Raw genomic sequence first — 25,144 nt, 5'->3', positions numbered from 1 at the left:
ACTTTGAAGACATCTTAGGCCGATCTCTTCCTCTGATATTTACAAATTAACAAGGGATCAAGAAGGCCCTTTTTTGCAATGCAAAAGGTCTTGCATTTGCGAGAGGTTAAACTATTAGTATTGTAAATGACAATGCCTTTTGTTTATGTTTTAAAACCCAAAACATAAATAAAAGACATTGTCATTTCCAATGCCAATAGCTCAAACTCATGTGAATGTTAGACCTATTGCATTGCAAATGCTTGTTTACATTGCAGCCACTAGCACTACCATGGCTAAATCTCCCACTGCAAGCTAGAGCACACCGAATCTGCGGAATCCTTCCTCTGGCACTTATGCAGGAGCAGCTGATCGCTTTAGACTCAGAAACATTCAACTATTGACCTAAATACATTGTGGTGTCCAGCTCTGGCCTATACTTTTGAATTACCTCAGAGCTGACTGTTGTTTCTGAGAGCTTCCCCAAATGACATTAAACGTTTCTTCTTGTTAATCCTGTTTCTTCGTTTATTGTGGTTTGCTAACAACTTCTGGTCGACATCCATCCGGAGACATCAAGTAGAGTTGCACCAGCACGTCCTGTGATTCAGCTGATTAGTCATGTTTAATATTGAATGTCCTTGTGGTGTTTCCAACTTAACATTGATGAGATAATGATGAAATACATCATCTAAAGATTACATTTGGTATGTGTATTCCAGCGAAGCTGCCACACCAGGGGAATGTCGTACAGTGTTCTTCAGCCACTTTCCAACTACCAACCAAGCCAGCTGCCCACATTCAATTGATCAATCAAACAGCATTTGTAAATCGTAACACTGTTACCCCTAGTGGTATCTGGGTGCTGTGTCTCCATCAAAGAGCCAGGTCTTTTTTATTTTATTTTTATTTATTTATAAAGTTTTATATAGCGCGAACTTGATCCCGAAGGATATCAGAGCGCTTTACAATACTTTTTATATGAGGCCTTGTCAATTGCTCCCCTCCACGGCCATCCTTTTGGGCAAAGGGAGGGGCGGAAGGCTGCAGCCAGAGGCCACCATCCTCGCAAACACACAGTAGTGCAAGAAAGAACCGCTATCCCCACTAAAAGCCAAATGAATGTCGTGCCACATGAATGTTGTGTAATCGTGCCATAGACGTGCAGTCAAATGCGCTCACCACTCTCTTTGAAAGCGTTTATAGAGGAACATTCTATTAAGTAATGAGCTTTGCAAACTAAAAACACGCCATAGTTGCTGCTTATGTATCTTATGCAACTAACAACCATCGATCAAGCCAATAGTCCTGACTTGTAGGTATGATGTTACTTGTCTGCCAGCAAAGAGGCTCTACAGAGCTGGAGGAGAAGGTCGTTGCAGGTTTTAGCAGCGATGTAGGAAGAGGGGCCACTGTTACGGCTGCGACAGATGCAGGGTGTGTGTGCGATGGCCACTGAGGAGGAGTGCAGGTGTTTAGCGGGTTGGTGGTAGTTCAGTCAATGGTTGATGAAAGCAGGTCCTAGGTCATTGAGTGTTTTGTAGGCATATGTAAGAATCTTGCGCTGCCATCTTGTTTGGATGGGGAGCAAGTGGAGGTCTCTCAGATGGGTGGCAAAGTAGGTTAATTTGGGGAGGTCCAGCATGAGTCTGGCTCCAGGGTTCTGTATGTTCTGGAGTCTTCTGAGGAGCTTGTTGGAGATGCCAGTGTAGAGGGCGTTGCGGTGGTAGAGACGGATGGTGACGAGAGCCTGAGTGACGGTCTTTCTGGTGCTGGTTGGGATCCATCTGAAGATTCTGGGGAGCATGCGAAGTGTGTTGAAGCAGGAGGAGGTGACTGCATTGACTTGTCGCTTCATGGTAAATTGACTGTCGAGGATGATGCTGATGTTGCGTGCATGGTCGGGCGGCGTAATTCCGAGTTCTGCAGGCCACCAGCTGTAGTGCCATGTGGAGGTGTTCTTACTGAAGATCTGTACTTCAGTTTTGTCGGAGTTGAGTTGGAGGCAGTTATCTCGCATCCATTTGGCTACGAGGGTCATAGCTTTGCAGAAGTTGATTTTGGCGTTGGAGGAGTCCTCTAATGATAGGCCCAGTTGGGCGTTGTCTGTGAAGGAGAGTATGTTGAATCCGAGAGATCTGACAACGTCTGCGAGGGGGCACATGTAGATGTTGAACAGGGAGGGGCTGAGCAGTGATCTTGTGGTACATTGCATATGATGTCTTTGGGTGCAGATGTGAAGGGAGGCAGTCGGATGCTCTGTGTGCATCCTGTAAGGAAGAAGGCGATCCACATTAGGGCCTCTTGCTGTATGTCTATGTTGTAGAGTCTGTTAAAGAGGGTGTTGCGGGACATGGTGTTGAACGCCGCGGAGAGGTTGAGGAGGATCAGTCCAAGAGTTCTCCGTGGTCGAGGAGTGTTCTGATGTCATCAGTGGCAGAAGTCAGTGTTGTCTCAGTACTGTGGTTGGCACTAAATCCTGACTGTGAGGTGCCCAGTATGTGGTTATGTTCAGTGAGCTGCTGGTTGATGGCTTTCTCAAGTACTTTGGACTGGTAGGGGAGTAGGGAGAATGGACTATAATTTTTAAGACCGCTGGGGTCGGCGGAGGCTTTCTTTAAGAGGAGTCTGACATCTGTGTGTTTCCATCTGTCTGGGAATATTGCTGCGGAGAAGGAGGTATTAAGGATGGTGGTAAGTTGTTGTCTGGCTTGCTCCAATCACGTATGTGCGGGGGCGGAGCAAGCCGGAAACAAAAGGGCCTGAGCAGGATGAAAGAGTGCTTTGCGTTCTTGTGACTTGTGCATGTCTCCCGAACTGCCTTTGATCACGTACCTGATTACTACTAGGGGCTCTTACAACTGTGGGAGTCTTTTCTCCAGAATCCTTGGTTCTACTACGCCATGGGGGAGGCCTTCGTTATCAGTTCTGCTTTGCTGATGTTCCCACTGCCATGGGGGCCTTCGTTTACATTTACTGCTTCACTGATATTTTCTGACGCCACGGTCCTCCTGAGTTTTCCCGTGTACAGCGGTTTGCTCAATGTCACGGAGGGCTTTAGTTGTTTCCTATGAAGAAAAAACCTAAGGATACTGCTTACAAAGAATCCATATTCATCTATGTGGTAACATTTTATTTAACTTTTTCATACATCATATATATACTTATCTGAGATAATCTCCTTGGTTCATGGAGATTCTGTTTTCTTGCTGGAATTTCTTGATGGCTATAAGTAAGAAAGAAAGATAATATTAGTCTCCTGAGTTGTAAGAAGGCTGTATTATATTCTTAGCAACTAGCCCTACACATTTTTATGTATATGTTTATGTTTTTTATTATCCTTTCCAGGAGAATATGTTTTTGGGTTTTCTCTTGGTTCTAATGGATATAAATAAGTTCTGTCACTTTTGGATTCTACGCTGAACCTCTTTAATCTTGGTTATATGCATATCTTTTTTGATTACTGTGTCATGTTGTTCTAAGTATTTGTTCATAATATCATATCTCTTCCATAGGTATACATACCACTGACCCCGTTGTTAAATATCGATATACCCAAATGGAAGAGGGAAGTCTGCAGGTAGTTATCCTATTGCATTATATAATTCAACCGCTGTGTTATTTCTAGTCTACATGCCTTTTGTGATACATATAACATCTCTAGTACAGGAATCACTTAAGAACCTGCCAACAAGAATATCCATATCTGATGTGTAACTATGCTGTGTTTTGTTTTCCTTCTCCCTTTTCTTGTTTTGTTTTCCCCTTCCCCATATCGCCTGTGATAGCTTTGGCACTGTTGGGGTGACATTGGTGGGTGTGGGAAGTTGGGACCTATATTCGTATCTAGCATCTCTCCCCTCGGGAAACAATAGGTGAGAATTACAGAACGCAACGCCCACCCTTCATTTCCACCTGGGCGAGATGGAAGACCGTCAGATCACTTTAGCTGACGTAGCTCACATGATAGGGAATTTGCAGAAAGAGACCTACGCTCTTACTATTAGAGTAGATGCCTTGCAGCAAGGCTTCTCCAATGCAGCCTCAGCTGATTCATATGCTGGGGCTGCTGGTAATCTGTTCTACACCGTGCCCTTCACCTCTAGTATGGGTGCTCTGGTTTTTCATGTAACTGCTCCTTCCACAATACCTCTAGCTCCTCCTGAGTGAATTCTGAGGGACCCAGCCAAGTTCACTATTTTTATAAATCAATGCCAATTGCATTTTATGTGTTAGGCATCTCAGTTCCCCTCTGAACTAGCTAAAGTGGAAATCATCTTGTCCTGCCTAGGTGGAACGGCTGACTCTTGGTCCTTACCATTAGTGGAACAAAATGATTCCTTATTGTACAACTATACAGAGTTCAAGAGAGAATTTTGATAGGCATTAATTTTTGCAATCTGTGGACACTGAACTCTTAAATCTAAAACAAGGGTACAAAGATTTAATGACTTTCAGTTTCACTAGATTGGTGGCTGTAGCAGGGTGGCCTGAGGCAAAACCGAGTTTTCTTTTTTATAAAGGGCTTAAAGATGAACTCAAAGATGTACTGGCACAAGTAGCAGATCCCCCAGAGTCATGTAACACTCTTATTGACCTTGTAGATTAGATCATAGGCTTCATAAGCGGAGACGAGAGAAGGGGTGTTTTTTTACCCAAGTTGGTTATGTAGAAAGATAAGAGAATAGAAACCAACAAAAGAACAGAAGAACCTGAGCCTATGCAAATATGTAGTGTCTGGTGCCCATGAGTGATGAAGAGAGACAGCAGCGTAGGGATAGGAAGTTGTGCCTTTATTGTGGAAAACAAGGACACTTCTTACACGACTGTCCAATAAAACCAAAAAGGCCTTGTGAATCGGGAAACTGAAGAGCTCGAAGACTATGGAGACAAGCTTTGCTGGTAGATCAGAACTAATAGTCTCCCAACTCCTAGCCCAAAATCATGCCTTATCCTCCCTTCATCATTTTCTGATAGCTGCAAAACTATTGTGGGGAGATCAGTCAATAGATGATCAAATTATGATTAACTCTGTCGCAACAGAACATTTTATTGACATGCAATGGGTCAAACACGTGGGATTACCTGTGGTCCCTAGGTCCATAGTGGATGAAGTAAAAACTATTGACAGGAGGAATATATAATCTGGCCCGTCACTCATGCAACTCCGGAACAGGAACTTCATATGTTTGATCAACATAGAGAAACCGTTCAGTTTGATCTTATTTACCCAATTCCAAGCAAATTTGTGGATTCCCTGGTTAACGCAATATAATCTGACCACTGATTGGAGGGCCCATTCTTTGTCTTTCTCTTCCCAATATTGTATGCTCCATTGCAATCAAGAACTTGTAATGCAAAAAGATATAGCAGCACTTACAGATTCCAATGAACCTGCTTTACCTTGATGTTATCCGGATATGGCGGTGGAATTTGATAAGGAAATAGCCTCTAGACTTACGCCACACCAACCTTACAACCGTTGTATAGATCTGCTCAGTGGAGCACAAATTACATGTTGTCAGATTTATGCTTTAACTGAAAGAAAGAATATCTATCTGATGAACTATTTGGACGAAATGCTCAGAATAGGGATTATCCATCCTTCCCATTCACCTGCTTCTTCACCTCTCTACTTTATCCCTTGGTGGGACGGAGGTCTGTGATGTTGTATTGACTACTGTGCCCTAAATGATATAACCATAAGAAACTGTTACCCTCTTCCACCTATCCAATCATTACTTGATCAGGTTAAGAGGCCAAAATCTTTACTAAATTGGACTTAAGGAAAGTATCTCATTTAGAGAGAGTAAAAGTAGGCGATGAATGGAAGATGGCATTTCACACAAAATTCGGGCTGTTTGAATACCTTGTGATGCCTTTCTGCCTTTGTAATGCCCCTGCCACATATCAGTTTTTTATGAATGAATCCTTGAGAGATATGTTGGATGTATGTGCTATAGCTTTTATAGATGATATCCTAATATACTCTTCTACTACCACTGAACATGTAAGACATGTGAAGGCTGTGTTGGAATGCTTGAGAGAGAACAACTTTTATGTGAGGCTCGATAAGTGCGAGTTCGACACATCAAAAACCTTCTTCTGAGGGGGTAACAATGGACCCACAAAAGATAACTGCCATCATGAGTTGGTCTTCCCCCACTTCTGGGAAAGGAATTTAGAGCTTCCTGGGTTTTGCTAGCTCCTACAGGTGTTTTATAGACAATTATAAAACGGCTCTGGCAACTCCTGTTACTCAACTGCTCAAAAAAAGGGGCTTCCTTTTGTTGGTCTTCTGCTACTGAAGAAGACTATTCACTCAACTCAAAAATGTTTTTGCCAGTGCCCCTGTTTTAAAACATCCTGATTCATCCTAACCCTTTATAGTAGAGGCAGGTTGCCACTAGAGGAGTTTTGTCACAAAGAGATAAAGAGACTGGGCATTCACATCCCATGGCTTTCTATTCCCATAAACTAAACTCAGCGGAACAAAATTACACTGTGGGAGATAAGGAACTGCTACCCATAAAATGTGCTTTCGAAGAGTGGTGCCAATATTTGTTGGGCACTATGCATACAGTGACCATTTTAACTAACCGTAGGAGTTTACAGCTCTTGAAGGCAGCTAGAGCTCTTTCTATGTGACAACTGCGCTGGACAAAGTATTTCAGCTACTTTTATTTTGTTTTACAATTTCAGGCAGGTAAAAAACATGGTAAAGCAGTGCAGTATAACGATATGGCTATGAGGAAGCAGTGAATGTCATGGACCACCCTCTTATCATAGCACAGGAACACATTTTAGGGGCTGTATGTTCAGAAGAGACATTTCTGAGGGAGGTGTTGCAAACACATGATTGGAGGGAAGTCGAAGAATTGGAACAAAAACATAGTACTGTAAAAATACAAAACCTCCTATACATCCAAGGGGGTTTGGTGCTTCCCACAAAACATTTACAACTGCGTTCTCTGGAATGGTGTCACTCTCACATGTTATCAGGACGACCAGGTTACAAGAAAACCATAGAACTTCTCAGAAGATGCTTTTTGGTGGCCTACTATAGTTCAGGATGCCCATAAGTATATCCAAAAATGTCATGTGTGTGCTCAGAGCAAAGGTTCTCACCAGGTTCCAGCACAGTATTGACACCCATGCCATAAAAAACCATTCCATGGCATTCCATCTCTATGGATTTTGTTGTAAAGTTACCAATAACTATTCAGGGGTTCACTGTGCTTCTTGGGGTGGTGGATATGTTGACCAAAATGTCTCATGTCATTCCTTTTAACACCTTGCCTACCTCTAAAGAACTGGCTACGATATTCCTACAACACATAGTAAGATTACCTGGTCTTCCATCTGTTATTGTATCTGACCAAGGCCCCAGTTTGTTTTGAAATTTTGGAAGGGGTGGGGGATCCTTGTTACACATTGTTGTGCGTCTTTCATCTGCACATCATCCTCAAACAGATGGTCAGAGGGTACAAGTGAACCAATGTTTAGAGCAATATCGAAGGTGCAAATTGCTTCTTTTGACTGCTGATTGGAGGTGGGTGGCTAACTCCGCTCCACCAGCGGAGTTTGTCTCCTGTGCTTGCAGCGCAAAGTTTTGCAAAAACTCTGTCACCCGCAGCTGAACGGAGTTTACCTGTGCCGCTATCCCCAAAATGCATGTTTCCTGACCTTAATATGAGACCTCCTTGGGACAGGCTCTTCCTGTGCGCATTTTAACATGCACACTAGTTGTTCTCAGTTCTTGCTGTGCGTGTCCTTGCCATTAGCTGACTTCCTGTTCCTGAGTGAATCAGAGCAGGAGAGGACAGCTGTCTCCAGAGGCATTCTCTTGGCATCAGCTTGCAGCAACCAAGATGACAGAGAAGGCTAGAGTCTGGCGGCCTGCAACAGCATAGATAACTCCCACATGAAGGAAGGTGATGGTCCTGCTGGGATTGGGAGGGAATGTAATGCATTAACTTGAGAGAGTAATGGTTTGCACTTGTTCTAAGTGGTGCGCTCTGTTCCACCACTCACACAGGTTATAATTTCAGTTCAAAGGAGTTTCCACTCATGACGTTAGCACTTTGGAAAGGATAAACGAGGAAGTAATGGTAAGAGGATGCTGCAAACATCGAGGGATAAAAAAGCATGGCCAATCGCTGTGTGGCTTTAAAATAATGATACACAGTGATTTACTATGTTCTGTAGTCATCCTGCCCGACACTGTTGCACATGCATGTTATGCAGATTGAGAAATCTGCTGCACTATTCCCCTGGTGGTCCCCAGTCACTGAGAGTCCCAATTAATTAATATTGGGTTTCCTCCCACCAATATGATCCCACTGGAGTCTCTGACCTCAAGGCCAGCTGACCCAGCTGACCCTCAAAAATCTCTCTTGATCCCACCAAACCAACCCCTTCCAGAGCCCTGATAGGTGCCATGGTCTTTCTAATACAAGAGAAGCATGAGATGAGGTGGAACCAGTCTTGCTAGACTTTCTGAGACTTGCTTCAATCCCTTTTTGGTAGCACAAGGCTATAAAACCCACACCCTGATCTCCAAGTGGTTGCATGGCTTTCTGGTTGCTGAACGAAGAAAGTAATTTTCTGCACTTATCCCAAATCTGGTTGAATGACGTCTCACAAGACTCAGTTCACATTACTCTATTAGGATGTGGAACTCAGCGGAATCTCACAGATTGTATTGGTAACTCCGTGAAATTACGCGGAATGAAATAGAAACTCTGTGAACTCCGCCCAGCCATTTTTGTGGGCGGCTGAGTTTGCTTTTAATAATGAGAAACATTCTTCTACTGGGTATTCTCCTTTATTCTGTAATTACAGATTTCATCCTTGTTGGTTATTGTTGCCTCTGCCTTTTTCCACACCTACCCCTGCTGCCCTAGAAATCGTAAATCACCTTCATGAAACACAAAAGACTGCCTAATTGAATCTGAACAAGGCTAAAGGCATGTACAAGGAGAATACAGATCTCCATCCTTGGCCTCCCCCTGATTATGCCACAGGAGGCAGAGTTTGGTTATCTATGGATAACATAGCAGTGAAAGGAACATGAACATTCAAAGCTTGTTTTCTAGGCTCTTATACCATCATAAAGGTAGTCAATCCGGTTGCTCTCCTTTTCTCTCTCAAAACCCGCCCTGTGTTTCACGTGTCATTATTAAAACCAGTGGTGCAGGCTGCTAACTTCCCCAAACCCCCGCCCCCTGATTTTGGTCGATGACAACCATGAGTATGAAGTGGAGGCTATTGTGAATTCTCTTGGAGTGAGGCGTTGTTTGCAGTATTTTGTCAATTGGAAAGGGTATGGTCCTGAGGCCCATAGTTGGGAACTAGCTGGACATGTCAATGCCCCTCAACTGTTGCGTTTGTTCCACAGGCGCTATCCAGGTAAGCCCAAACCGGTAGGGGGTGTTCTGGGAGAAGTGCACCTATTGCATATGTTCGGAGCAGAGCAAGACGGAAACAAAAAGGGCTGAGCAGGACAGAAGAGCGTTTTGCATTCTTGAGAAGTGTGCATGTCTCCCATCCTACCTTTGATCACGTACCTGATTACTTCCAGGTTCTTCTACGGCTGTGGGAGTCTTTTCACCGGAATCCTTGGTTCTGCTAAGCCACGGGGGCCTTCATTATCAGTTCTGCTTTGCTGACGGGCCTGACGCTGCTGAGCCGGTAGGCAGACAAAATATGTATTTTTAAATATCGACATACAATAATGTCGAAGTTTAAATATCAAAGGGACATAATATAGAAGGTAAGTTATATCGATATTTTTAATATCGATGTTAGTAATATCGATGTTACTAATATCAATGTTAGTAATATCGATGTTAGTAATTTCGATGTTACTAATATCGATTTTTATATGATTTTTATGTATATTATTATGTATTTATTATGTGTTTAATTTGTATTTATGTAATTTAAGTAAATTTTGTATTTTAATACCGTAGCTGGTTGTGGTTTTATAGGGGAATAGGGTGGGAAGTAATTTAATTATACTAAATTAATTATTAATTATTAGGAATTATAAATTAATTTTAAATAATTGGTGATTAATTATTAATTGGTAATTAATTGTAATTGATTAATTGATAATTATGTTCTGTAGTGGGTTATGGGTTTATAGGGGAATTGGGTGGGAAGTAATTTAATTATACTAAATTAATTATACATTTTTAGGAATTATAAATTAATTTTAATAATTGGTAATTCATTTTTTATTAATTGGTAATTCATTTTAATTGATTAATTGATAATTATGTTCTGTAGTGGGTTATGGGTTTATAGGGGAATAGGGTGGGAAGTAATTTAATTATACTAAACTAATTATTAAGGTTTAGGAAATATAAATTAATTTTAATTAAGTGGTTTTTAGTTTTTATTGATTGGTAATTAATTTTAATTGATTAATTGATAATTATGTTCTTTAGCGGGTTATGGGTTTATAGGGGAATAGGGTGGGAAGTAATTTAAATGTAATTAAGTAATACTGTATTGTAATTAATTGTTTTGTTAATTATATTATTGTTAATTAATTATTAATTGGTATTTTTTTTACTTAATTATTCATTGCTAATCATGTTTTTAATAATTATGTATTGGTATTTGTAAATAGTTTATATTTATTTAATAATTAATCTTTTTATTATTTTAAAATAATTTATTTAAAGTATGTTATTTTTAACTTCTACGCTATCCAATACTTTTCCTACTGTTGCACTCTCTGGAGTTGGAATAGTAATTTTTACCCCTATGCTATCCAATACTTTCCCTACTGTTGCACTCTCTGGAGTGGGAATAGTAATTTTTACCCCTACGCCATCCAACACTTTCCCTACTGTTGCACTCTCTGGAGTGTGAATAGTAATTTTTACTCCTACGCTATCCAACACTTCCCTACTGTTGCACTCTCTGGAGTGGGAATAGTAATTTTTACCCCTACGCTATCCAACACTTTCCCTGCGGTTGCACTCTTTGGCATGGGAATAGTAATTTTTACCCCTACGGTATCCAACACTTTCCCTACTGTTGCACTCTCTGGGGTCGATTCAGATTCGGGAAAAAAAGCGTCCGTCCGAATCGTATCCGGAGCCCTCTCGGTACGAATCGTACACATCCGTCTGAATCCCATGGTTCGATCCGTATCCCGTCAATCCATCCAAATCGTCGCAAACTGTACGAATTGCAAGGCTGAAACCGTACGACCTGGACCCTCACAGTGAACCGTACGATTTGTAAACACTCTGTACGACCCGACGAGTATGATCCGGACCGTGTTATGAGGACGCGATTCGAACGGTCCACGTCAGGTAAGGGCGCTTCGTACGGACAAACACACAATCACATACACACCGTACGGTGCGTACACCCCATGATCGCAGGGGTACGGTGCGTACCCCTGCGATCATGGGGTGTACGCACTGTACCCTATGATCGCAGGGTGTACGCACCGTACACCCTGCGATCATGGGGTACGGTGCATACACCCCATGATCGTGGGGTACGGTGCGTACACCCCATGATCGCAGGGGTACGCACTGTACCCCTGCGAACATGGGGAGTACGTACCGTACCCGGGGGGGGGCGTTCCGTACCTGTTTCGAGGCGTACTCTGCTTCTCTGGATATTTTGGGCTCCCGTAAATAAAGCGCCGTACGGTGCGTACCCGACACGAATCGTACTTGCTGGGTCATGAAAACCTGCTTCGCACCATACGGATGTCGCGTGCAGCGGGTTCCGAGGGAGAATCGTACGGAGATTGGAGTCGTACGGTCTTTGTACGATTTGTACGGAGTCCGGCTCCTGGTACGAATCGTACTTCATCGTACGTACGGGGGAGGCTACAGGGTACGATTCCTAGGGAAAAACGCTCGGTACGGCTATTCGGAGTAGTTTTTCCCGAATCGGAATCGACCCCTCAGGAGCTGAAATAGTAATTTTTACCCCTACGCTATCCAACACTTCCCCTACTGTTGCACTCTCTGGAGTGGGAATAGTAATTTTTACCCCTACGCTATCCAACATTTACTTACTTTTTTTAATTTGTTTTTACATTTTTATTAATTTTTATTTAAATTTATATTTTATGTGTATAAATGTATTTGTAATTTATAATATTTTTATTCATTTATAAGTTATTCAAATTATTTTTTAAAGTTATTATTAAGGACGTATATATTATATATTATATGCATATTATTAATTATTTATTTAATTAAATTATGTATTAATTATCAATTTGAAATATTATAACATATTTTTAACTATATTTATTACATTTAGAAGTACCATTTTATTTATATTACATATTTTTTAATTAAAAAAACAATATATTTTAATAACGATATTTTTTACATCTATATATTTTTTTCGATATTTTTGTACTTACCTTGTTAGAGATAGCATGTCGATATTTTTGTAATCAACATTTTTGTTGTGATATTTTTGTAGGTAGATATTTTTGTAATCGATATTTTGTCAGACATTCGCTGAGCCTTCAGTCTGAGTTCTGTTTCTCTGATGTTTCCTGACTCCGTGGGGGTTTTCATTTACATTTACTGCTTCACGGATATTTCCGAGGCGGCGGGCCTCCTGAGTTTCCCCAAGTACAGCGGTTTGCTTCACATTGCGGGGTCATTTATTTCTTTCCTATAAAGATAAAATATAAATATATTGCTCACAAAGAATCCACGTTCATTCATGTGGTTACATTTTATTTTACTTTTTCATATTTCATTTATATACTTATCTGAGATAGTCTCTTTGGTTCATGGAGATTCTGTTTTGTTGCTGGCATTACTTGATGGCTATAAATAAGAAGGATAGATTATATTAGTCTTGTGAGTTCTAAGGGGGCTGTAGTATATTCTGAGCAACTAGTTCTACACATTGTTTTTGTGTATATGTTTGTATTATTTACTATTCTTTCTTGGAGAATATTTTTTTTTATTTTCTCTTGGCTATGATGGATATAAATAAGTGAGGGTTCATTTGGATTCTACGCTGAACCTCTTTATGGTTGGTCATATGTATATCTCTTTTGATTACTGTGTCATGTTGTTCTAAGTATTTGCTCATAATATCATATCTCTTCCATAGTTATATATACCACTGACCCTGTTGTTAAATATTAGTATACCCTATCCTATCCTTATTATATAAGTGAACCTCTGTATTATTTCTATTCTACATGCCTTTTGTGATCCATATAACATTATCTCTACTAAGGGACACACATAAGGACCGTCCAACAAGAATATCCATGCCTGATGCGTGCTGATGCCCTGTTTTCTCTCCCTTCTCCCTTTCCTTGTTTTGTTCCCCCTTTTCCCCCATATCTGCCATGTTAGCTTTGACACTGTTGGGCTGACATTGGTAGGTACGGGAAGGGGGGACCTATATTTGGAGGGGCGGGAACCATAAACTGAGAAGATTTGGTCTGGGCTCTCCGCTCAGTGGTGGAGCCTGCTGGGAGGAGAAGTTCTGGTGCAAAATAGTGATATTGCCAGCAAAGTTCAAGGTTGCCAAGTTGTGCAATACGGGCCTGCCAGGAGGGTCAGGAAGTGTCCAAATTTAACAATGAAACCTTACAGGGCCACAATACACAAAACTTAATCAACTATCAAACTAAAACAAACCAAAAATAAACACAAAGGGGCCGCTTCCGATTCGTGAAAAAAAACGTCTCTCCGAATCGTATCGGAAGCCCTCTCCGTACGAATCGTACACGTCCGTCCGAATCGCCTAGTACGATCCGTATCTCGTCAATCCGTCCGAATCGTTGCGAACTGTACGAATTGCAAGGCTGAAACCGTACGACACGGACCATCACAGTGAACAGTATGATTCGTAAACGTGCCGTACGACCCGACGAGTACGATCCGGACCGGGGTATGAGGACGCGATTCGTATGGTCCACGTCAGGTAAGGGCGATTCGTACGGCGGACCACACAATCACATACACACCGTACGGTGCGTACACCCCATGATCGCAGTGGCACGTACCCCTATGATCATGGGGTGTACGCACTGTTCCCCATGATCGCAGGGTGTACGCACCGTACACCCTGCGATCATGGGGTAAAGTGCGTACAAACCATGATCGTTGGGTACAGTGTGTACACCCCATGATCGCAAGGGTACGAACCGTACCCCTGCAGACATGGGGTGTACGCACCGTACCCGGGGGTGGGGCGTTCCGTATCTGTTTCGAGGCGTACTCTGCTTCTCCTGATGTTTTGGGCTCCCGTAAAAAAAGCACTGTACGGTGCGTACCCGACAGGAATCGTACTTGCTGGGTCGGGAAAACCTGCTTCAAACTCTACGGATGTCGCGTACAGCGGGTTCCGAGGGAAAATTGTTCGGAGATTAGAGTTGTACCGTCTTTGTATGATTCGTACCGAGTCCTGCTCCTGGTACGAATCGTACTTCATCGTACGTACGGGGGAGGCTGCAGGGTACGATTCGTATGGGAAAAACGCTCCGTACGGCTATTCGGAGTGGTTTTTCCCGAATCGGAATCGGCCCCAAAATAGAGACACAAAGCGAAGGGATTTATTAGACAAAGATCTATTACAGGATAAAAATAGTCATAAAGATCTTTAAACAGCAAGGGAATAAAACAACAACCCCATAGACTTAAATACAGTTAAAAATACAAGTAAATATTTACAGAATCAAAAATAGAACAAATCATAAACCATGGCCTGCTACCTTAAACGGAGTGACATTTGTCTGACTCTATTGCTCCTACGAACTTCAACTCTGGGACTTTGCTGTCCACTAGACACACACTCTTCAGAGACATCTTCAAGCCCAACTCTACTGGCACTGTTTCCATCAACAACCTTCAAATCTGATCACATTACTACACACCTTGTCCACAATCATAAGAGTGGTGAATGTTTGACCACCCTTCTTCACTTTACCACCCTTCTTGATCCACATGAAATTGACATCTTTTACACAGTTGCGACTGTCTAAACCCTCCTTCTACTTGGATTTAGCTTACTCAACATTTCTCTTTAATTTTGAATCAAGATCATGCAGTTCTACTCCAAATTTCACCCACTTACTCATCCAACTCTGGCAAACCCTGGTAGCAGGTTTCCTACCCTTAGCAACTCAAATAGGGACACCTAAGTAGAAGAATGCGGACAAGTGCAAGAAAAAATCATAACATCTAATGCACTGCATTGAGCACTATGCACTGATTGCCAATAGCCCACTGAATTCACTGAACGAACACCCGGTTCATGCGCTCAACCTGACCATTGGTTTGAGTATGACACAGCAATGTTTTCAAATGTTTAACATCCCTGATTTTAAAAACCTGTCTACTTCCTCATTCACACATTGTACACCATTATTGCAAACTAAAAATTGAGGAAAAGTTTCTCTGAAGAAAATATATTTTAAAAGTACAAAGACAGACTTGACATTTGGTAACAAACTTTTCCTCTTGCGATTCGAAATACAGATCAACCACCACTCTGACAAGGCAACCTATTGAAGGGACCAACCATATCAATACCAACCTTCTCCTAGGCTTTAGATAGATCATTCAATAGGTTGTAATGGATCTTTTTACTGCCAAACTCGTTTTCAAATTGGCAATAATAGTGCACTCTGCTCTGATTAAAAGCACATATTTGACTGATCATTCATCACGCACTTCCCAAAAAGGTTGGCAAGAACTCTCAATCAATTTTTCGGTGGGCACCCATTAGTGACTAACTTCTGACTCTCATCCATCACCATTTCAGCATTCCACTCACACTCTGAAATAGCACACATATCTTCAAGCTTAAAAATGGTAATTACACAATCCTCCTCCAACTAATCTTCTGCATCATCCACCAAACTGTTTCGGGAGGAAACCTAGACAGAATGTCTGCTCTTACATTTTTTGCACCTTGGTTGTGCACTGTGTCAAAATGAAATGCAGTAGTTTAGTGGACAGCCTTGAAATTCTATGCATCTGCTACTGAAATTTGTAACCACTCAGGATAGCCACCAGTGGTTTATGGTCTGTTTTTACAGTAAACCTAAAGCCCTAAATATATGGTTTGAACTTCAGTATGGCCCACCAAAAGGCCAACAATTCCTTTTTACCAGTGGAAAAATGTGTCTTCGTCTCTCTCAAAACTCTAGAAGCATATCCAATATTATTTTCAACATTACTATAACCTTGGGTAAGAACAGCCCACAAACCATGATTGCTTGCATCTACAGTGCATCTACAGTGATACAGCAGAGCTACATTATATTAAAAGGTTAGAGAATACTTGCCAACTACTTACTTATCCAATCAAAAGACTCTTGGCAAATTAAATCACACTTTAAAGCATGGCTATAGGCTTGATGTTTGAAGCTTAATCTGGAATGAAATAGGCGTAAAACTCACACAATCCCATAAAGGACTTGAGCCCAGTTTTAAAAGTGGATAGTAAGGCATCAATTTTAACATTTACTAAACCTGGTCTCAGTTTAATTCCATCAGCGGAGGCAATATGGCCCAGATACTCCATCTTGTTTTTACACAGTTCACATTTCTCTATTTTTTAAACCACCCCTTCTCCTGTAAAATGGTTAATACCTGGTTGAGAATTACTTCATGCTCCTCCTTAGTCGCCACAAAAATTAGCACGATGTCTCCTTTCACCCCCTTGAACAAGTGATACATAATTCTCTGAAAAACAGATACAGCTGAGGCTAACCCAAATGGCATCCTCCAGTACTGAAAAGTGTCTATAGGGGAAACAAAAGCAGTATAATGTCTAGGCTGTGGTTCCAATACAACTTGATGGTAAGCTGAGGCTAAATCTAGCTTGGAGAACCATTTCACCCCTGTTATGTTATTTTATATACACTTAATAAAGCACAGTAAATCACCCCCGAAGGGGTATCTTGGCGTTGTAGCGCGAACCAAGTGGAGAGAGGGAATGGAGGATAATAGAATTTAGAAAAGCCAGGTTTTGGGAAGCTCTTTGAAATGGGAATAGTCAAGACAGGCATGGATATGTAATATTGACAGCCATACTTAGCTATGCGAATACGGCATGAACAGAGCAAAAGCAGGTCTTTTGATCTCAGGTTTCTGGTTGGGAGATACTGGTGAAGTTTGTTTTGGAGATAAACAGGGCCTATACGTGATAGGGATTAGTGCACCAAGCATAAGAACTTGAATATGGCACGTTTCCTCATTGGAAGCCAATGAAGAGATCCTGAAGTAGGCTTTGAGGTAAATCAGATGGGAGTTTTCTGACTAGGCGTGCATTAGTGCTTTGAACTACTTGGAGTTTTGATAGCAGTGATTCATTAGCTGCGACTAATAGGTTGTTTCCATAGTACATGCTACTGACAACAAGATGGTATGTTCCGATGAGCCATGAGAAGGTAATCCCTGGGTGAATGCGCTACCGCCAGCATTTTCTGAACACCGGCGCCTCTCAACTCTCATGCCAGCTCATGGGGCAACAATGTTAATAAACGGATAGAATTGGAATATATACCATTGGTATTAATTTGACTGTCTGAGTAAGGCATTTTGAAAACAGTACTTTTGACCAGCAGGCATATGTACTAAAAAAACGAATTTCCACCGATTGAGGTGATGTAGGGACGTTTTTTGGTACTGAGGAAGCAAGTCAGGGGGATGGCTTCTGAAACATGTCGACCCAGTAGAAAGTGACTCATTATAGTACACCATCTACACCTCCCCATTTTTACTATTTCCAGCTAGGGAAGGCAATAAAGTTATTTTTTCCACTAGCCAGGACATTTTTAAACCGTTTCACATTTTCACTATCACGAATAAAAGTGCTCCCACGTCTACGTAGGTTGTAGCACGCCCCTTCCCGTAGAGGGACGGGAAGACCCCAATGATGAAGCATGACACTGTATTAGGTTTCAGTGTGTGAGGGGTATTTTACAATTTCAAAAGGATTCCCCTTCCAACATAAAAGAGAAGGTGCTTGATTTTCCAGACCATCCTTTTTGTTTAGAACACATCCTTTTTGTTTAGAACAGTTAGTAACTAATGTATCTAGTAAAAGAACGGTAGAATCTTTGTGTTGTAACATAGTATTGAGAGGAGGACTAATCTACCTGTTTCCTCTTCACTCCTCCCTTTTGATTTCTTGAGTACTAACAACAAGAGCCTGCATAAAAGTTCTTCTTTTGTGAAGAGGTAACCACTGAAACACTTTCCTAAGCATGGACATTATTGCAGGTGTCACACATGGAGCCTACCCGCTCTTTCATTCTAAGGTTATCATCAATTAAGATTCTTAGATTCTTTACCACCTTTTCAGGTTAAGGGGTGGTACCTAGTTCAGACGGCCACCAGTCAGCAGACCAGTACATGTGGGCTTTGCAGAACAGCAGTACCTATGTTTTGTTGCTGTTAAGCTGCAAGCAGTTCTGGGACATCCAGGATGAGATTTTCCTAATGCATTCTCTGAATTTAGGTTATGTGGATCGAGAGTTTGGACCCATGGAGATGATCAATTGCATGTCATCTCCCAATGCGATGACATAAAGACCACAAAATCCTACAATTTGATCAAATAGGGCAATGTATGCCATAGAATGCGTGGGGCTCAATGAAAAACCCTGTGGTACCCCTTTGTCTAGTGGCGAGACACAAGATTTAAATGATCCAAACTTTATTGTCTGGGTACGATTGCTAAGGAAGTTCACACACCACCCTAGAGCTTTTCCACTGATACCACTCTCTGAAAGTCCCTGGACCGTAATGTAATGTGAGATGCTGTTGAAGGCTGCAGATACGTAAAGTAACACCAGAATGGCTGGTAAACGATCATCAAGGGAGACTGATGTTGCCCGGTCCCACCATCAATGATGTTTCTGGGATATGTGATGCTCTGAAGCCTGATTGAGAGGGGTCTAAGATGGCATTTGTTTCCAAATAATAGGACAGTTGTTGATTTACTAAACTTTCTAAGTTTTTGCTTAGGTTGGGAAGAAGTGAAATAGGTCTATGATTCACGGGCTTCAGCAGGTCTGGGTTGTTTTTTTTCAGACTAGGCATAACTATGGTTGCAGTATTTAGAGAAAGGTTAAACAGTGCTGTGATGTCAGAAGGCTGAGCGGCGACAAGTGTCACCATAAAGTGGAGAGGAGAAAGGTTGGAGGGGGAACCACATTTGATTTTGTTCGTCATTTCCAGGGCATGTTCTGAAGTAATGGGTTTGAAGTGCTCCAGGGCAATGGAGAGGTTGATGATTGGCAGAGTGGCAGAAAAAGGATTAGTTGATGAGGGTTGGTAGGAAAGATTCTCACAGATTGTTGAGAGTTTCTCTTCAAAATGGGCTGCAAAACTTTACACAATTCCTGGGAGGCCGTAATGGATGGTGTGCAGGCAGAAGTCTCATGAACTCATTTAGGACTTTAAATAGTTCTTTGGCTGGGTTGTCTACACTGTCAATTCTATTAATAATGTGGGACTTCCGAGTGCTTTGAGGTTTTTATGATAGCTGTTTAAGGCTTATTTGTAAGTGATTTTGTCTGAGAAGGATTTGGAGGTGTGCCATCTTCTCTCCAATTTCCTACAGGCTGTTTACTCCTGTTTTAGTTCTCCTGACAACCAGGGAGAATGAGGGTTAGTGGAGTAGGAGTGGTTAAGCTTGAGAGGAGCAACAATATCCAAGGTCTGGGAACTGACTCTTGGAAGTTTGTAAGAGCAGTATTTATATCAGAAGAATTAGTGACATTTTGGGATGGAAAGATGGAAGAGAATGAAGAATTGGAGATTTTATTCCAAGGACCAGTCAGGTTTAGGGATTCAATCTTCCTCTGGGCTGTTCTCCTTTGATAGGGGTCCAAAAGCTTATAATAGAATGGTCTGACCAGATATGGGGAGGGGGTATGACTTTAGAGTCAAGGCATTCATGAAAATAAGATTTAAAGTATGCCCCACAATATCTGTGGGGTGAGTGATTTTCTGAATTAGTACTAGCATCTCCAAATTGGAGAATAGTAGTTATCCAGTATTGGGGTATCTTTCATAGATTCACACGCTTGAATCATCCCCGCCGTCGAGATGGGAGTCTCACAGTATAAATAAAATATATACATAACAGTGATAAAAAATAATACAATAGGCTATAACGGACTGTACAGTCACTACATTAGCCCATCCTTGTCCTTTTGCAAAATAGAACCAAATCTAAAACACAGCCAATCAGGCTCTAGCACCCTCTAGAACACTCCACAGAGTTGCAAGTTCCTCAGATTTTCTACCGCACGTCGTGTGACAGGGAGTCTCCCTGAGCTCAGCTCAGTTTTTTCAACATTTACTGGATTTAGTGAGTACAGAATGTCTGATACTTCTAAGAAAGGGTTATTTTTGCCTTGTGGCTCCTGTGGGAAAAGGAGGCTGCATTTTAAAGATCCCCACAAGGAGTGTATGTACTGCCTGGATCCTGCTCATAAGGTCAAGGACTGTAGAATCTGCAGATCCTTCTCGTCAAAAACTTTAAAGGACAGAAAAGGCAGATTACTGATTCGATTGGAGAAATTAAAATCAAGATCCAATGTGGTATCTGAAGATGAAGGCAGTGGCAGTTCTCAAGTGTCAGCTCAACTGACTAAAAAGAGGGAGAGATCTGGAGAATCACCTGAAAGACTTGGTAAGACATCTAAAAAGTCAGATCATGAAACTATGCTCTCTTCCTTAAAAAAAGGGAAGGTGACATTCTCTTCTGAGAAAAGTTCTGGTAAAAATGCCACGTAAAACTGCCTTTAAACAGCCTAAGACTCAGTCTGAGTTTGTCAGATCATCCTCGTCATTGAAAAAGACATCATCGATGACTAAACCACCTCAGACATCAACGCTATCCCCGTCGATGGAACTGTTGGTGAAAATTGTACCTTCGTCGTCGAAAATCACCTCGCCGCCGCCGACCATGAGTTTCTTCCCAATTGACAGCTCTCCCATCAACGACACCATCGGTGACGATGGCCCATCCCTCGTCGAAGACCACTGCTTCGATGACGACATAATCGCCGACGATGGTTCTTCTGTTGACGACATCGACGACGACAATGTGAGCGTTGGCAACGGTTATGTCAGCGTCAGCTATTTCGATGTCACAGAGAAGACCTACTTCCTTGCAAGTAACACCTATATAATCTTCCAGGCTATCGTCCATGTTCCCGTCGATGAGAAGCTTTTACAAGGATCCTTCCTACATATCTCCCTTAGCTCCTAGCCATTTTCTGGAAGAACCAGAAGATGATGGGCTGTTCAGTCCAGCATGCAGCCCCTCTCAACTTCAATTGAAACACCAGGAGGAAGATGATGAGGAGGAGGAATATTATGAACATTATCAAGCTATGCAACAGCCTCAACTGCTGTTACCTCGTCATTAGCCTATGGTTCAAATGCCTGTGGCATTAGTGCAGGACTTGACACCTATGCTGCAGGGCTACCATACTCGTTTTCCATCTGCAGCGGGTCCCATTCATGGACAACCCTCTCTTTCACCAGATGATTCTCATTGCCCCACGGTGGCCGCGTCAGCACTGGTTCACAGAGCTTCTCCTGCACTCAGAATGCAGACCATATCGCCTCCCAGTGTCTCCAACGCTATTGACATTTATCAAGGGCCAGATTCTCCACCCGCACCCAGCCCCGCTGCAGCTACATACCTGGCTTCTGAGTTCTCTTAATTCAAAGAGTTAGATTTACCTCAGGACTGTAGAGACAAACTTACTAAGGCGAGAGCTCCATCTACGCTTAAGACTTATTCTCTGAAAAGGAAACCCTTCTGTTCATGGTGCCCTGATAATGATGTACATCCCCTGGATGTGTTCTCCAGACAAGTTTCTTCCTTACCTTCTTTCACTAGCCAATTCTGGTCTCATGTTCAGATCGGTTGAGTTACATCTGGCCACCATCTCTACTTAGAGGCTCTCTGCGAGTGGCATATCTCTTTGCTCTAACCATCTGGTCAAGCAATTTATGAAAGGTCTCCAGCATTTTTCTTCCCATTAGGGCTTGTCCTCCTGAATGGAGACTTAACCTGGTTCTAGCGTAGCTCATGAAGCATCCCTTCGAGCCTATCCACAGAGCTGCACTTAAGTATCTCTCCTGGAAAATCTCTCTTTTGTTGGCTTTTACTTCCACTAGGAGAGTCAGCTACGTTCTCCTCAGAACAAAGCCTACCTTGATTCCAAAGATTCCCTATTCTTTCAATCTTAATGAGCCTATTATCTTACAGACTTTCTTTCCCAGTCCTTCTACCCCTGCTGAGAAGGTTCTTCAGACTTCGGATATAAGAGGTGCCTGAAATTCTATTTATCACATACTAAATCTATCTGAAAGTTGGATCAGGTATTTGTGTCATACCGTGGACAGCAACCGGGTACAGCAGTGATTAAACCTACCATAGCAAGGTGGATTGGATCAGCGATTCAATGTTGTCACTCTAAAGCAGAAAATCCTCTGTCTGTCAAACCTAAAGCTCTTTCCGCAAGAGCAGTGTCATCATCGGCGTCACTTTTTACTGGAGTGCCGTTGGATACAATTTGCTGTGCTGCAACTTGTAAAAATATGCACACATTTACACAGCATTACTGTTTGGATCTGGCTACAGAAGCTGAATCAGTTGTTGGTCAAGCAGTGTTACGCAACCTTTTCCAATAAGGTAAGCCTCTGTTGAGAGATGAGTATTTTATTCCAAACTAATTAAAGCTATTTCTGTTGCATGTTAATACTGTCTTTTTCGTCTTTATGCATAATGCTTCTCTCATATTGTGTTGCATATGTTGTGGATATATTGATGTATATCTTTTACGAGGTATGAAAACGTGATTCGCATGATACTCACCATCCGATAAAAAACAAAGGGCTTTTACTTCTAGCTATTCTGATTTAAGCATGTGAATCTAAAAAAACAAGTTACTTACCTGTAACTTCAGTTATCCAGTATTGGTATCTTTCATAGATTCACATGCTTGAATTATCCCTGCCGTCGAGGTGGGAGTCTCACGGTATAAATAAAATATATACATAACAGTAATAAAACATAATACAATAGGTTATAATGGACTGTGTACAGTCACTACATTTGACCATCCTTGTCCTTTTGTAAAAAAAGAACCAAATCTGAACAAAGTGTCTCTCTGTCTAGTTTTATCAGGTTGTAGTTTGCAGGAAGGGTCATAGGGATACAGAGTAGAGCTGATGAATGAAGCCAAGTTTCAGTGAAAAAGTAAAACAAGCACATGTCCATTTGATGGGGTGTAATGAAGTCCCATATTTCAATAGCATGTTTAGGGAGAGAGCGTACATTGCAATATCAGCCTTTAATTGTAGGATTGGAGTTACATTTGTCTATTTGCAGTTTTTCACCAGGGTACGAACAGGGAGTGCCTGCTGAATTGTGAATAAAAGTAGTATTCTTCCCGCTGCAAGAGGCCGTCTGTGGGAGAATTGGGGTATATTGGAATTTGCAAAGTTTGCAGTTGGAGGAAGTTGCATGCTCCAGTGAGAGTGGTGTGTAACAAAGAAATATGGCCGTCTTCTGTAATATAGCCTTAGCTTTGGATTAAAATACAAAAGGTGTTGTATTGTGGTATTTCCCTTTTTTTTCTCCTGCAAACAGTGTGTAGGTGGGGTTATGCCTTTGGAGGATGTGTGTTGTTGTAAAACATTTTTAGCTTAGGACACCCCCCGCGCCGCACGGCCACCAGCTGCTGCGTGTGCCTCCCGCCACCCGCCTGCCTCGCTGACCTTGCCGCCGCCGTGTGACCACGCCCCCTGCCACCGAGCGGCGTGGTCTCCGGCGGTCTAGCGCTGTGCTCGCTGCTTCTGCTACTGTAGGCTCCCCGTTTTCCTTGCTGAGTGCCCCTTTTTCCTGTTTGAAATTGTTTTTTGTATTTGGATTGTATTGTATTATTGTTGATTCCTCGCCTGTCCCCCTGTTGACGCTGCCCCCGGTCTCCCCGGTCTCCTCGCTCCCCGCCTCCGCCGATAACCACGCCCCTTTTTCTTTCTGTGCCCTCCCCGCTCCCGCCTCCCAGCTGCTCCGCCCTCCCTCGCACTTGGCCATATATGGCGACCGTGCGACGCAGGTGAGTGTGACCTAACTTAGGACACCCCCCGCGCCGCACGGCCACCAGCTGCTGCGTGTGCCTCCCGCCACCCGCCTGCCTCGCTGACCTTGCCGCCGCCGTGTGACCACGCCCCCTGCCACCGAGTGGCGTGGTCTCCGGCGGTCTAGCGCTGTGCTCGCTGCTTCTGCTACTGCAGGCTCCCCGTTTTCCTTGCTGTGTGCCCCTTTTTCCAGTTTGAAATTGTTTTTTGTATTTGGATTGTATTGTATTATTGTTGATTCCTCGCCTGTCCCCCTGTTGACGCTCCCCCCGGTCTCCTCGCTACCCGCTTCCCGCCTCCGCCGATAACCACGCCCCTTTTTCTTTCTGTGCCCTCCCCGCTCCCGCCTCCCAGCTGCTCCGCCCTCCCTCGCACTTCGCCATATATGGCGACCGTGCGCACGCGCAGCGGGCGCGCCGATTGTGCGCCAAAGGTTAGCCCGTCTGCGCCCTGGCTCCCGCAGACCCCAGCCCACCCGCCGGACGTACGACGCCGCCACCCTCAACGCACTCAACACCGACCGAATCCCGGGATGCTACCGAGCCACCCCGAGGCGAACCCACGGACCCTTCAGCTGTCACGCCTGCAAGTTCTCCTGCAACCGGACCTGCCCCGCTCCAGCACCCGCCAAGCCGAACACCAGCAGCAACCACCTCAAGTGCATCCTGCTCAACACCCGCTCCATCCACAGACACACCATCGAACTATGGAACCTCCTCGACACCACGGATCCTGACGTCGCCTTCCTCACGGAAACCTGGATGAACGACTCCTCAGCGCCCGACATCGCCATCGCCATCCCAGAGGGCTACAAGATCACCCGAAGAGACCGCGGCAACCAGACTGGAGGCGGCATCGCCATCATCTACAGGGACACCATCCGCATCACGACCAACACCGACGACACCCTGAAAACCGCCGAACACCTGCACTTCCAGATCCACACGGACCCAAAAACCACCCTCAGAGGCACCCTCATCTACCGACCCCCGGGACCACGCACACAATTCAGCGAA

The 25,144-nt window shown here is 43.0% G+C and overlaps 1 protein-coding gene across 4 annotated transcripts in view; it reads left to right on the top strand.

Annotated features, from left to right (window-relative positions):
* The window catches only part of KCNB2 (potassium voltage-gated channel subfamily B member 2), a 1,207,953-nt gene that overhangs the window by 136,734 nt on the left and 1,046,075 nt on the right, over positions 1 to 25,144 (top strand). For all 4 annotated transcript variants that reach the window (XM_078687150.1, XM_078687151.1, XM_078687152.1 and 1 more), the window contains exon 3: positions 3,495 to 3,559. The gene's annotated coding sequence lies outside the window, so the exon portion shown is untranslated. The remainder of the gene's footprint in view (positions 1 to 3,494; positions 3,560 to 25,144) is intronic.

This window comes from Lissotriton helveticus, chromosome 4_1 (genome assembly GCF_964261635.1).
Source record: "Lissotriton helveticus chromosome 4_1, aLisHel1.1, whole genome shotgun sequence".
NCBI classification, from domain to species: Eukaryota; Metazoa; Chordata; class Amphibia; order Caudata; family Salamandridae; genus Lissotriton; species Lissotriton helveticus.
This window is presented reverse-complemented; position numbering and strand designations above follow the sequence as displayed.